The sequence below is a fragment of the Anomalospiza imberbis genome, chromosome 6 (genome assembly GCF_031753505.1).
Source record: "Anomalospiza imberbis isolate Cuckoo-Finch-1a 21T00152 chromosome 6, ASM3175350v1, whole genome shotgun sequence".
NCBI classification, from domain to species: Eukaryota; Metazoa; Chordata; class Aves; order Passeriformes; family Viduidae; genus Anomalospiza; species Anomalospiza imberbis.
This window is the reverse complement of record NC_089686.1, coordinates 10,432,363-10,446,882: the sequence shown is the minus strand read 5'-3', so window position 1 is coordinate 10,446,882 and position 14,520 is coordinate 10,432,363.

Genomic DNA, 14,520 nt, shown 5'->3' with positions numbered 1-14,520 from the left:
TACACAGTGTGCTACTGTGGGCGTTACAAATTGCTAAGCAGATTTAAAGTGTTCTTTGAGTTGCAAACTGCAGTATTTCTCCACGTAGTGATTATTATTCATCTTTTCCAAGACACCGTGGGCCTGATCCTGCAATCTGCACTCCTATTAAAGTCAGTGCTGTGGGAGTACTGCCGGCATACAGACAGCAGGAGTAAGACCCAATTAATTTAGCCACAGGGAAGAGTAGGGCAGCAAACAACCTTTTTTCCTTTCTTGTTTTCCTTTTTTTTTTCTTTTTTCTTTTTTTTATTTTTTTTTTCTCCCCTGTGCTTGTATGTGAATTTTCTTGTTCTGTGGCCACTTCCTGGGAAGTGTATCTGGGTGCAGGCTGCCGGCCAGTGCAGCCCAGGTGTGCTCACCAGCTTCCCGACTCTCTGGGAACGTGTTCCCTTGCACTCTGCCTCCTTCTTTCTGTCTTTCTCTTGGGTCAGGTGACCAGTAAGTCTTTCTCAATGGAAATGTCATCCAAACTGAGCTGTGTGCATGGTGGGAAGGGGCATAAACAGGTAATTAAAATGGTACGTCTGGAAAAACGGCAAGTCTAAAAATGTGGTGTGTGTGTGTCTGCCTTGAGCCCTGACCCACACCACCAACCCTGCAGAGGCTGGTCCCCACCAAGAGCAACCTTGCATGGGATGGAAGCTGCAGACAGAATTTATGGGTGTGTTCCCCACCCAACATCAGGGTCTGTCTGTGGGCAATGCTGAAGAAATCTCTGACACTCATTCACCCTCTTCTTGTGGGGAAGACAGCTCGGTGCTCTCCTGGAGAAGGCAACTTTCCTTTAGTGACTGGCCTGCTGTGTTCTCCCTGCCAGAGGTGCTGACATCAAGGGGGTGATCTCCAGCTGCACTGCAAGGAGCATAAAACCCAGGATGGCTGCCCTGGTGGCCCAGCCCATGGGTGTCCCACTGGCCCTTGTGTCACTGTTACCTCCACCCAGGAGGAAATCTTGCATTAGGCTGGGTTAAAGAGCACTGAGGCAACAGCGAGCCCCATGGTGTAAGGTGTTCATGGAAACTGTGTTGCTAAGCAAATAGGATATTGTGCTTTGTATCAACTGCAGTGTTTGTAGCTTGGGAGATTGCATACCTCGAGGACAGTTGTGACAGCTGAGCCTTGGAGCCGCAGATACGTGGTCTTGAAGCCAAGGATGAGCTGGAGTCATCCCAACAGGAGGAGGGTGTTTGTGTGACTGTGACACTGGGACACATGGTGTCCTCAGCAAGGGCTCCTCAAGTCCTGCTGGGCTTTGGCTGAGAGCTTTCACCATACAGAGAAACCTCTGCTTCCTTGCCCCAGATCCCAGCAGCACAGGGTGATGCCTGGGCAGGAGAAAACATCTCCACCTTGCTTTTTTATGGAAGTTTTCTGGGATTTTTTTCCTGGTCTCACAGAAAGCCACGACAAATCTCCTGTCCCCTCCTAGGGAGGCAGTGCCAGCCAGGAACACCTTAGGGAGTGAAAAACTCTCTGTCAAAAACATAGGAAAAAGCAAGCGGAGAAAGATCATGATTAGTTGCTTTTCTGCCATGTGCATGTATAATAATGAACCTTGAGAGCAAGGCTGTTAGTCCTAATTACAGATCTTTAAATATTTATATAACCTAATCTGCTCACCTTGTTCTTTGGCCCAGTTCAGCATATCTGTAGGGCTGCCCTTTCCAACTCAGCTCCATTCATATATTTCACTGGCCCCTGGGTAGCTATTTCTTTGTTTTATCTGAGAGAGGGAAAACAGATCATACCAGAAAGGTAAACCCCAGGTAAAATGGGTGTTAAATAAACAGTGTTTGTAGTGTTACAGTGTTAAATAAAAGCAAGAGGTATAAATGTGTTGTTTTGCCTGCATAACAGGTTCATTACAATCTCCTCTCTCAACATCATTTATGCAGATTTTTAACAAATGCAAAATCTGCAAATTTTAGGAAAATTTAGCATTGGACATACCCTGAAGAATCAACTGAGACAACCATGCTTGTTTTCCTTGTGACCTCCATCAAATTGTAAATGATACCTTCAGCAGTGACAGACTAGTACATTAACCCCCTCTTTCACCTCTCAATGCTTCATTAAAACAGGCCTGTTTAGATGTAATAGGAATGGCTGGGAGATAGATTAGATGCTCATAGCTATGATGGGGAATTAATCGTGTAACCAACCCCTTCTTTAGCCCTTTTCTTAAAATCCTTTTTCTAATGCCTTTCCTTCAATAAACCTCAGGATATCAGGCTCATTTCCAATGAACTACTTGTCAGCTAGAGGAGGGAAAATCCAAACTAATATCCTCCAGCCTTGGATCATACCCACTCCCCACTCTGTACACTGAACTTACAGGGGATAAATCCATGTAGTAAATGTCCCACAGTGAGGAAACAGGCAAATTATGGACTGTCTATAACACCACCACTGAAATAACCATCAATAGGTGCAGAAGAGCTGTGCAGCTCTCAGGATTTTGGTCATCTTGGCAATTTGAAGAACCTCTAATGTAGCATACTTCATCCTGAGCACCCTTATGAGCCTGTTACACAAGCACAACAACACCTTTGTACCTCCTGTTGCTTCCACAAAACCTTTATTAAGGAAATGTTACACCAGAGGGACTAAATTAGTTTGCACAAAAAAGTGCCTGATGTTCTCATGCTGCTCACTTCTGTACCAAATTTTCTGGCTGGTCTAGGTCTGAAATAAAAACAGGAACCATTCTCTGCCTCTGAAGCCAAGTAGCACAGATTAGCCATTTCCAGTCCATAGTCCATCTGATTCTGGGTCTCATCTGACCCCTGTGCTGTCCCTATGGCCTTAATACAGTATTCTTAGAATTATCTTTTTATTTAGTTCCCCTCCCCCCCCCCCCCCCCCCCCCCCCCCCACTTCTAAGTGTCTGAAATAGTATTGCAGTTGAGCAGGGTGATATTTTTATTTCTGTGAAAACAGGGCTATGGAAAAAGTATGGCACTGTGTGTGGAGGATAGTGCTGAAACTGGTGCAGTCTGTTCCTCCCTGCCTCATATTTGGGAACAGTCCTCAGGGCATACTGCCCTCCATGCCATGCCAGGACACTGGCTAGCACCAGGGCAGGGAAGAAGACAATGACCAAAGAGCATAAATGATGGCCAGCACCTGGGGCCCTTTGTTTGCTTATGCCAAAGGATCCATAAGAAACCTCCACGAACAGGTGCTGCTTGACTTCCCAGTGAAGCCATTTGGTGTCTACGGCTCCTGAAGGCTCATTTCAACTCATTCCAGTTGGTTGGAAACTTTCCAGCAAAGTTCCAGCCAACAGCTGCTTTCTTCAGGACTTGAATGTCTTGTATAGAATGAGTTAGGGTCAGGCCAAGGCTCTGGGGTGCCTTCCTCTGGATCTCTAACATCCATGGGCTGGGGGTGCTGCAAACTGGGGAATCAGAAAGATGTATTTGGAAAGTCTTTTCCTAGGCTAAGAAGACTTGAGGTTAAGGGTCTGGCCTCAATTTCCTGGAACTCAGAGGGAGGGGGAAGGAAGAAAAAATGTCCCTTTTGGTGAACAAGAATTCCTGATCTTCAGCCAGCTCTGGTACTAACATTGCCACCTATGCTGCGTTTCCAAGCATGTTAGCCAAGTGATTGCTCCTTATCAGACTGACCTCCTTGGTAGCATGTGAGCACACCACAGCTCCAGTGACACCTTGCCTAGCTGCCAGCTCTCTGGTGCTGTCACTTCCCAGTGCAGGAGAGTAGCATGATGGTTTAGCAGCACTGCACAGCCACCCTGTGCACCCTGCAGGGGCCTGAGGAGGCTGCCTCTCCAGAGCTGCACATTCAGTCTCCATCTGGAGAGGAGGACAAGGAGAGCCACAGGGAAGGGATGGCTCTCCTGGAGTCAGTGCAGTGCTGCAGGAAGGCAAGACCACTCTGGCAGGCAGGCAGGCAGTGGTCTTTATTCAGCTTATGAGGGGCTGGACTATATTTCTGCAAGCATCTTCCCTGACATTATCAGAGTGCTGAACAAATTAAGGACAGTGGTGGGACAGACTCTTTTCCCAGACCACCCTGTTGCCAGTGAGGAACAAGACAAAATTTACCTCCAACATCTTTTTTGTTTTCACCTCAGAAGTGCCCCAGGACCTGCCAAGGTGGACATTAGCAGGGGAAGCCAGTGATGGGCAGAGACCTACCAGATTTGAGCAATGCACTCAAATGCCTTGAGAAGAGCTTCAACAAACATGGTACAGAGACAGCCTCCAGTAGCAGATAAGTATAAATACGTGTAAACTATATTATATGTATTCAAATACTTCAAATAATATATAAAACCTCTGTTCTCCAGGTATTGACTCGTTATTTCCTTCATTTCACATTCAACCCTCTTTCCTCCTGTATATAGAATCCCAAAATCATTAAGGTTGGAAAAGACCTGTAAGATCATCGAGTCCCACCATTAACCCATCACCACTGTGTTCACAACTAAGCCATGTCTCCAAATATCACATCCTATGTCTTTTGAACACTTCCAGGGATGGTGACTCTACCACTATGCTGGGGCAGCCTGTTCCCGTGCTTGACCATCCTTTCAGTGAGAAATGTTTCCTAATATCCAATCTAAACCTCTTCCTGATGCAACTTAGCCATTTCCTCGTCCTTTCACTTGTTAACTGAGAGAAGATGCCAAATGCATTGCACAACTCAAAATGAAGTCACCCAAGACTTGCAGGTCTTCTGCCTCCTACCACCACCCTGCAGCTGTTATCCAGGCTTGCTGCCCTCGCATCCCATTCCCATGTGGCCAGCAGTTTGCTCAGTTCGGCACACGTGCAGCAGCTCACACAATGCAGGGTTCAGTGACCAACAACACACTGATGGAATTTTGTGCACGCTGTGAACCCAGTATGTGTATAACAGTAATACATCCCAGGCAGAAAAACTCTCTAGGAAAGGTTCTCCAACTCATTATTTCACTCAGCTGATTAAGAAGATTAGGTGTCAGCACTGAGGTCCTGCAACTGAGCTCCCAAGGCTGACCAAGGTGCAGGCAGATTTTAGGGTGCTGTGAAGTGCTTAGGAAGACCTCTGGGAAACTCAATTAATTTGCAATGCACTTGTGCTGCTCTGTAGGTCCTGTATAGGGGAAATCAAAGGCCAGACAGCACAGCACACCCCTGCAAGGCAAAGATGCTCCTCTATGAGAGAGCTGGCTTCCCCTTTCCACACCTGCAGGCACAAGGAGAGCTAAGCTGGCTCCTGGTGTGGTCCTGGAGTGACCATTGCATCATCTTCAGACAAGACCTGTTTGGGTCTTGTGAGTTTGGGACAAGGCGATGTACCAGCTACCCAGTGCTGCCCCATGCCCTGTAACATCTGTCCTGGAGGTGTGGGCAGCACTGAGCCTTTGCCACAGCGGTCTGTCCTTGAGGAAGCAGAGGGAACATTGCCTCCTCCTGAAGGGAACTGAGGAGTGAAAGGCATTCCTGAAAGGTGGGAAAAGAAACGTTTTATCATGGTTGCCATAGAAACTGGGAATGGACAATGAGCACTTAGATGTTTTATCATGTCTTTTAGCACTTGTAGCATGCAGCCTGTGTGAAAAGAAGCATTATCCTATACAGGGAAGCTGACAGGTACCTGAACAGGAAAAAAAAAAAGAGAGAAAGTGTGCCAGGGCATCCCAGCAGAATGCATCCCAGCAGAGGGCCTACAGAGACAGCAGGGAGATGGCACTTCCTTGAGGTGCTGCCAAAGAATGGGAATGAGGTACCCTGGAAGGATGGGCAGTGCAGAGTTAAACCTCTGGGGAGACAGGATTTGGCATGGAGAATCCCATGGAACTCCAGGGCACGTGCCACCCTTGGGCTCTCATTACTGCCAGCCCCACTTTGGCAACTTTCTGTGATCCTGTATGTCCTTAGTCCAACCATGCATCTCACTCCCAGCTGTTCTGTTTGTGCGCTTCCTCACTGCACTCTTTGAGGTTTTATTCAACACATCATGTATTACTTTCATCACTCAAATTAATTTTGGTGCATTTGACTGGAAAAGGTCACGTAGCTCCAGCTCAACCCCTAAATGACAGATCATGCCCACACACTATCAATACTCCAAAGAGCAAGACATTTCCCTGGTTACAATGCATTCGTAGGCCAAAAATCGCTCTCTGTCCTCAGCACACCAAACATCCAGTGTTGTGGTCATGATTATTTTGGTAATTTTGCTTTCCTCATCTGCCTAAAACATTAAATTTCTTCCTCCTGCTCCCACTCACATTCCTCCTCCAACATTTCCTTCAGGAAATCTTCTTATGGATGTGCAAAAAACTGCAGGCACTTATCACATGAAGCACTTCATGATGAGAAACACCCACCCTTCTCATGAAGTACCACCTCCCTCCTATCCATCTTCCTGAAGTACATGCCAGTGATCATCTGCAACCACTCTGTACAAAGCTAAATAATTCTTCCTTCATGCTGAAACCACCAACAAAGAGCCTCCTTGGCCAGGGAAACAGAGCATACACTGAATCCAGATGCCCAGAACAAGAAGAGTTATAATGTTCGTATCTCTAGAAGAAATAGTCCCTCTCCATTCCAGCACCCAGACCTGTTGTTTGCAACAACACAGCATCACAGACCTTTCCACTTCCCATTACTCTCAGTGAATATTTTATAGTGTTCAGTCAGCCTCTGAAAATCCATGGAAAATACCTGGTCCTGCTGGAAAAGATCAGGCATGTGTGTCTGTCATTACAGCCCTAAAGCCAGCTCCAACTCTTGCACATTTCCAGGCTTTTGACATGACAGAGCAGAAATCTCCCAATTTCAAATCCCCATGACATTTACTGTAGCTGGCCTCCCAAGCCTGGCTGGTGAGCTCATGATCATCAATAAGATGCCAGAGGTAACGGTGGTGTGGTTGCCCACTTGGATGGGCACATTCATGCTCCCCTCTTGTAGCTCTGGGCTCTGCTCACAGATCTAATTGGTCTTTGTCATCCAAAAGCTTTCCCACTGGCAGTGACCATCCAGTTCTGAACCACTACCTGTTCTCACCAGTTGTTGCTGCCTAAGTGAGCCCCAAAAGAAAAATTTCATCAAGCAAAACAGCTTCATGTAACTTCTCCACAAAATTTTATCTCATCTTCCTCTGGTATAATTTCCTGCAGTATATCACCTCAGTATCCAGTGTCTTTGGGAACCTCAGATGTAAATTCTTCTGCCTGTCCAAATAAAAATGCATGTGCATAATTCTGTCCATATTAATGAATCTCATAATCATAGCACTTAGCAGCATGTTCTCCATCTGCCAAACAGTAATTTGAAAATGGTGCCAGGAACATTAATGGGTGTCAGGAAAGGATGTGAATCACGGGAGTTCGGCGGTTTAATACGCTTACGCCTCCAGACCAGTATTGCTGTAGTTTTGGAAAGGCTTCGCACAAATTACTGCCAGCAAATTTGTAGAGTACAGAATAGAGGAAGGGACCGTGAACCTCAGGATATCTCCTGAGTACCGAGAAAACAGCATATGCACAAGGGTTGTCAAGAGAAGCACATTAGACTGTGATAAACAAGCAGGGTGCACCATGGAGTTTGATGTAGAGTGTACAATGTACATATTTATGTACTGAAAAATACCATCCCTGTATAGACATGGCCAAAGATGTAAACCAGTTAATGACCTTTCTATAGATGGCCCAAAGACATCATTAAAAATCTAGAGATATATGTGGGTACCAGAGGGGGAGAAAACTGCAAGCTGTCTTCCCGATTAGTAGCTGGGATTAAATCCAGAATAGTTGATTTTCCCCATGGAGCTATATGACTATATTGTGACAAGTATATTATTTAAATCTACTTTTTCATGGTGGGGAGAAACATAGTTCAACTGAATGTTTGTGACAGTAAGGCCTCTCTTTGGCTATGTTAAAAAACATTCTGGTGCACAGCAAATACAACTTGAAGCAAAGGTCTGTAGAGAATTAATATTCTAGATAAAGGCTTGGGTTTTGCCTGACACAGCACCAGGATGAATGGGCTGTTGTTAGGTTGAATTCTTTTCTTGTTACCAAGCAGGTTTCTCAGTAGCACTTGCAAAGATAAGGAGATCAGATCTCCAAATTCAGCGTGAAAGCTGATCACTAAATCATGATGGAAATTTTTCTCTTGCTTTCAAGGTATCAGGTAGTGGCTGTTACGACAGGCTACTGTGTCAGTTTGGAGACATATAAAATGCCGTATTTTCTTCACCCTTAATATCAAGATTGCTGCCTCCCCATTAATATGCCTTTTTTATCTTTTCTCTTTCATTTGGTATGTAATGCTACACTTTGCTTTGCTTGGTACTTTGCTGTGTAACCTACATCCCAAGGAGAACACAAGTGACATTGTGGGTCACATTTGTTTGGTAGCAGGTCTGGCTGCAGATCATCATTCAAGCTGTCCATACAGGATATGTAGCAGCTGGTTGGCATATAACCATCTCTGCCTTGTAAATCTGAGGTCTCCTTTATCACATTGCTTCACAGCAGAGATAAGTGTGTCCTGCAAACACATTTCTGTGCATCTGAATCTTTTTATGGATTTGCTTTGACTGCATTCCTTCCTTTTTTTGTGTTTGCTTTCCACAGTTATCCTAGGGAACACATTTTCTGGAAGGAATACTCACCAAGTGTGAATTTAGCATGAAAACACATTTCAGACTCATAATAACAGCTACTTATATCACAAAATAATTCCAGAAAGTTACATTCACCCACTTGGGAACAGAAACACATCACATCATCAGAATACCAACATCTCCCAAAGAACTGGATACAAATGAGACACAAAGCAGAGATTATTCCAATAAATTATTTAGCAAATAAGTCTGAGCAATAGGTCCATACATAAATATTGTGATCTCTTCTCAGATAATCTACAAAGAAAAATGATTTAGCTATGTGTCAGATGAATTATTCAGCCAAATACTTGGAAAATAAGTGCAATGCAAATATTTGTTTTTAAAGAAGTCCTTTTAATCAACTAATCTTTTTAGCTTCTGACATAGGAAAAATGGAAAGAGAATGAAGCAGAACAGTTTCTTCCTGAGGAGCATTGATTATACGTCAGCAACATCCTTGTTTTAAATCTGGAGAAGAAGTCTTTGAATGCTAGTAACTTTCTTAAACCTTTCTCTGAGTTTGTAAAATCATACATAGCACCAAGACACTACATCTGAAAAGTTTTGCAGAGATGCTCAAGGTCACAGTCAACATGTTTTTTAGAAAGATTCTAGAAATTAGCAAAAGGGCATCTCATGCAGCTCCGTTTGTTTCCTCTGTTGGATCACAAAATGTATTTCCCTCTTCTTACACCTTTCCTGAATTACATCACAGCACCCCATTAAGGAAAATATGAACACATCTAATGACTCTCTCTTTCGAAACCACATTGAAATGCTTCTCCAAGAGAAGCAGGATGCATCCCCCTTGAGCAATGAAGTCTGCCATCTGGTAGGTTTGTTCTTTATAGTCATTTAGAGGATATTAAATCTTCTTTTGTATGCAGAGAATTAGGTGGTGGAGGGACTTGGCAATCTATTGAAAAAATAAAAGATGGAGAAAAAAACAGTTCATAAAGGCATTGTGTCCAGAGAAGAATATTAGAGAGGCATTAAGTAGAAAGACAAAAGGCAAGCTAGCATCAGCTCCTTTGAAAGCTGTAAATCATTCCAACTCCTCGAGTGGTTGGTTAAGTTCATTGTTACTTGGGTAATTATTATCCTTCGTTAGAACCTAAGCTTCTAAACATATTTTGAAACAAAATAATCCAAAATGAGCTGCCAGAAAGACCTAATGGTGTGAAGAGAAGTCATGGAAAAAATATGTTCACACAGATCCTTTACGGAAACTCACAACTTTTCATCTACATAGCTACATTTTTTGTCTTTGGAAATTAGGGCTTTTTCAAGTTATTGTCTTTGGTCACTAAGTGTTGAAGGTAGCAGGCTCCTTAAGGGAGAAAGAGTCTCCAGACAAGGTTTTTGGTATACCTTGGAGACTCTCTAACCTGGAGACTAATGGAGCAGGCTAATGCTTCCAAACCTGTTGTTTTCAGCAGATGCCAGGAACGTTGGCCTGGGTGGAGGGTCCCCTCTGTGAAGTGGAGGCTGTTGGCAGCCTCTTCCAGCTGGAAGGATCAAGTAAATCCCAAAAGAGTGCAGAGCTAGCAAATCTATGGGCATGCTAGAAATTCAGGAGATTTGTGCAGAGTCTGATTATCTAAAGCAAATGTGTTACAGTCATTGATGGAATGGGATGGATGGATTGATTGATTGATTGACTGCAAAGGCATCACAGCTTCCAATACAGGGATCACAACTCTAGAAGGTTTAAGCAGGGCCATAAACCTAACTTAGATTCGAGTTAATTTTATTTTAATGCTGCTAGCTGTTGCAGCTTTAAGCATATGGTTTGTATGTGAGGATACAAGAAAAAGTTAAGGACAGTGAGGTAGACAGTGTCACCACAAAGCACAGAATAGCCCTGAAATTCAAACCCACTGTAGCACCTGCACTGGGGGAAGAGCCCAGTGCCACACAGAGCAGCCTTGAGCTAAGTTTTCTTAGTAGCAACAGTCAGGAGTGGCATTTTGTGCCACCCTGTAGTCTCACATTGCAAACTCATCCAGACTTGCAGGACATAGCTGGCCCAGCCTCCTGCCTAGGACTATACAGTCTCCTCAGGGCTCATGTAGGTCAGAAACTCTCTAAAATGGGAATTCAACTGTTCTTGAACCATGGCACAAATACAAAAAGCCCTCACAAAAATACTGTACACTCCCAAGAAGTGCTGACCAAGCACAGGGCAGCACCTACACCACAAAGTAGATCCATGTAAGCCAGCTGGAGCAAACAGATGTAAATTGGAGGAGCCCTCTGGCTCTCATTGCTACCTATAGGAAAAAACAACCCTGTAATGAGCAGCAGCAGCAGATTTCCAAACCCCTCCACTGCTTCTCCAGATTCACCGTCAGTTTCCTACCAGACTCATGTGTCAGCAGGTCATAAAAAGTTTCAAGTCTCCTTTTCTTTTTCTGGCATTCTGGAAGAAGTTGTACTAACAATGAGCCACTGCTTGACAGCTCTGAATCCCAAGCTGTTGGGATACAGTGTGACTTCCAACATATTGCTTCCAGCCCCCACCACCCACGGGGAATGGCCTGGCAAGGGGAGAAGCACAGCCTGTTAGGAGGAGCCTTCCACAAAGAGATCCCTTATTCCCTGCACTCATCACAAAGGCAGCACCCACATCAGGCGATGCAAAGCAGCCAGTTCAGCTTCTGGCAGGTCAGGAGGTCAGAGGAATGGTGGTAACTTCACACATTTTGTGTGCTGCAAGGCCCAAATCAAAGGCTGCAGGACGAAAGATACCACAGCCAGAAATGACAGAGGTTTTTTTTCACCTTGAACTGCAGCTACAAACCTATGCAGGAAAGATAAACCTAGGGGGCTGGAGGAGAAAGCAAAAAATTAAACACCACCAACTGCTGTCATTGGATCTGGCTTTGCTCCAAGGTCTGTTGGAGCTGAGATTGATTAGGATATATAGTATCCTGGAAACAGTCAGTAACTTCAGCTGATTATAAAGCCATTTTAATTGTCTTGCCACCGCCATGGCAACCATACCCCTAACTACAGCCTCCAGGTGAGGAGATGGGCTGTTGGAGGACCGTCGGTGCCTGTAGACCACATCTGATGATGATGCAGTGATTCAGACAGAAAAAACCTTTCTCCAACACCAGAAAGGACCAAATTCAGAGAAGGAAATGAAGCCAGTACTGTAATACATAGTAGCTCATTATGATAGCCAACATTTAGCGTAAAAAATTTAAATGGACATTTATATTATAGTGGGAGGCCTCCTGTTACAGCAATCTCTGCAGATCTTATCCCACCAAGAACCCCTGCAGTGTAGCACACCCACGTTGGGGTAGGCAGGGCCACATCCCCTGCACTGCAGCAAGGAATGAAGATGTGTGGCCTCGAAAGCATATCAGGGAGTGAAGCTTGAGAAGGGGGAAAGCGTGTAAGGGAGGATGGGAAAAGCGTGTAAGTAGGAGCTCTGCAGCCAAGGAACAGTAGGTGTTTTAATAAAAAGTAACTCTTCTCCTTCCAGTGAGTTTTTGCTGTTTTATATCTGAATGCTTTATGTGATCCTTTATTATTTCTCCAGCCTGAAGCCCAAAGAGCCCTGGCACTGAGGCCTCTTTGATTCCCATGCTCGGTGCAGGTTAATACACCTCAGCTCCCCTGCTTCAAACAGAGCCCCAGCATGACCAGATTCTCTGACCCAAACGCCCTTGTATCCGGTGAGAATTGATCCCTTTAGCTGCTGCCTGGTTTGTGTGAGAGCTGAGCCTGTCATTGGCCAGCTTGTTTATACCTGTTTGGATTGAAGAGCTGTGGTGCCTGGGTTTTCCTTCATGATATGGAGCCATGCAACCTTATATATTATGAGGTGCTTCACAAAAACAGCTTTTAAAATAATCAACTATCTGCAAATTAATTGGAACCTCTTCTTTCCCCCGTCTCTGCAAGGACATTACTCAAATACATAGAGAAAATTGAAGGACTGAGAATTTTCAATCAGGACTGGAGTGGTTTTCTCAGAGCACTCACGTGGTGACACGCATAGCGAACAACTCGGTGTGACATCTCTCAATTCACAACGAGAGGTGTGTCCAGCAGGGACAGCAATCCACAAAGCAAGGAGAGGTGGGAGAAGAAAGGTCAAATTTCCTACATTAACTTCACAAGGTTAATAAAGCCTTAGCATCATGCATATTCATCTGACTTCTTCAGCTGAGCCAGCTGTCCCTGATTCTGACATTTCCCTACAACAGAGGCAAAAGAAATTGGTTCCTTTTAATCTATGGCAGAAAAGGCTTATGGTAAGACATGCATATTGTATAGATGCTGTGTAGATGGGCAGTTGCCTCTGCTCAGCTGATGCACTGATTTGTCAAGGCATGTGGAAACAGCAGGACACAGGCCACAAAGAAGCAAGGTGAGAGCTGCATCTCTTGCACAGAGGCAGATAAGGAAAATGGACACACCTGTGTGCAAGTGCTGCTGCAGACATCCAGCTCTGGAAATTGCATGTCGAGCCTGTGTGTCCTTGGCCATAAATAACAACTCAGATTTTGGCTAAGGCTCCAGGCAGGGGCACCTTATGCAACAGTGCTAGCACATGGGGGCTTGCACAGATCCTTTTCCCAAGATCCCAGGGGTGGGCACATACATGGGGTGCCATCCTTGGCCTCAGCCCGGGCACTTCTCACCAAGCATCTTGGCCATGGGTTTTCATCTGAATTTAGAGTGCGGGATGAGTGTCCTTCCCACAACAGTCTTATGTGGATCTGAAAATGCAATCCCCTTCAGTAATTATTTCCATGAGATTCATTTAACAAAGGCACCTATCCAATACTTGTGGTCTCCTGGCATAATTAATAGTGAAATTAAATTCAGTCTGTGTAGTGTTCTGATCAGTTACACAGGAATAACATTGGTTGACTGGCACTTACCCTGTTCATCGTCAAGAGAGCCTTTGCCATACAGGCTATTTTAGAAACTGCAGTGGACTTCAGAAACTACCAATATGGGACTTCCAGGAGCCCATACAGAGGATATCCCACCCATATCCTCTGATTTCCCAACTGGAGTCTGATCAATTTGCCCATGGAGCAAAGTAAATTTCCCACTTGAGACCTCAATGGTTGGAAATAAAACTCCAAAGTTGTCTTGGAGAGCACCAGGCAGATGTCAGTTGCTTTTGAATGTTTACTCTAGCTGTCACAGGCACATCTTGAGCCCCACAACACTCTACAGGTCACTGTGGGGACCAACAGAAGACAGAATGTCCCACGGTGCCCACCAGGCTGGGTGCAGCCTCTGAGGCTTATCTGCCACCAAAGACTAAACAGATCTTGTGGTGGAGACAGAAGCTTGCTCTTCTCTTCTTTGGGGCCACAAAACCAAAATAAATTGTTTCCACAGAGCTGAAAATAGCTTTAAACTGTTGTTTTCCTTGACAGTAGTCCCTGCCTGTCTCTGCTCTCCACCTTGCCTTTTGCAGCTGGTGGTGAAGCAGCTTGGGAAAATGCACAGGCAGGAACTTGCTCAGGGAGAGTAAAAGTGAAAGCAGGGGGGGGAAAAGTTCCTTGGAGGAATTGCACTCTCCTTACTGACCTCCCTGCAAGATTCTGGTGCCTTTAGATCCAGGTGGCAGAAGCAGTAGCAGCAGTTTCTCTGGAGAACAGTGGAACAGCTTGTCCAGCCCCAGGTCTGGATCCTGCCCTGTCCCAACCAGCACCTGCACTGCATAAGGGGTACTTCCCTGATGGCATATCTCCCTGACAGGGTACACATGCACCCTACTTTCTCCCTGGGGTGCTGGTGCTAAGGACACCTCCTACTTGAAGATTTCCTGCAATCTCAATGTTATTTGGGACTTGGTTGTAGTCT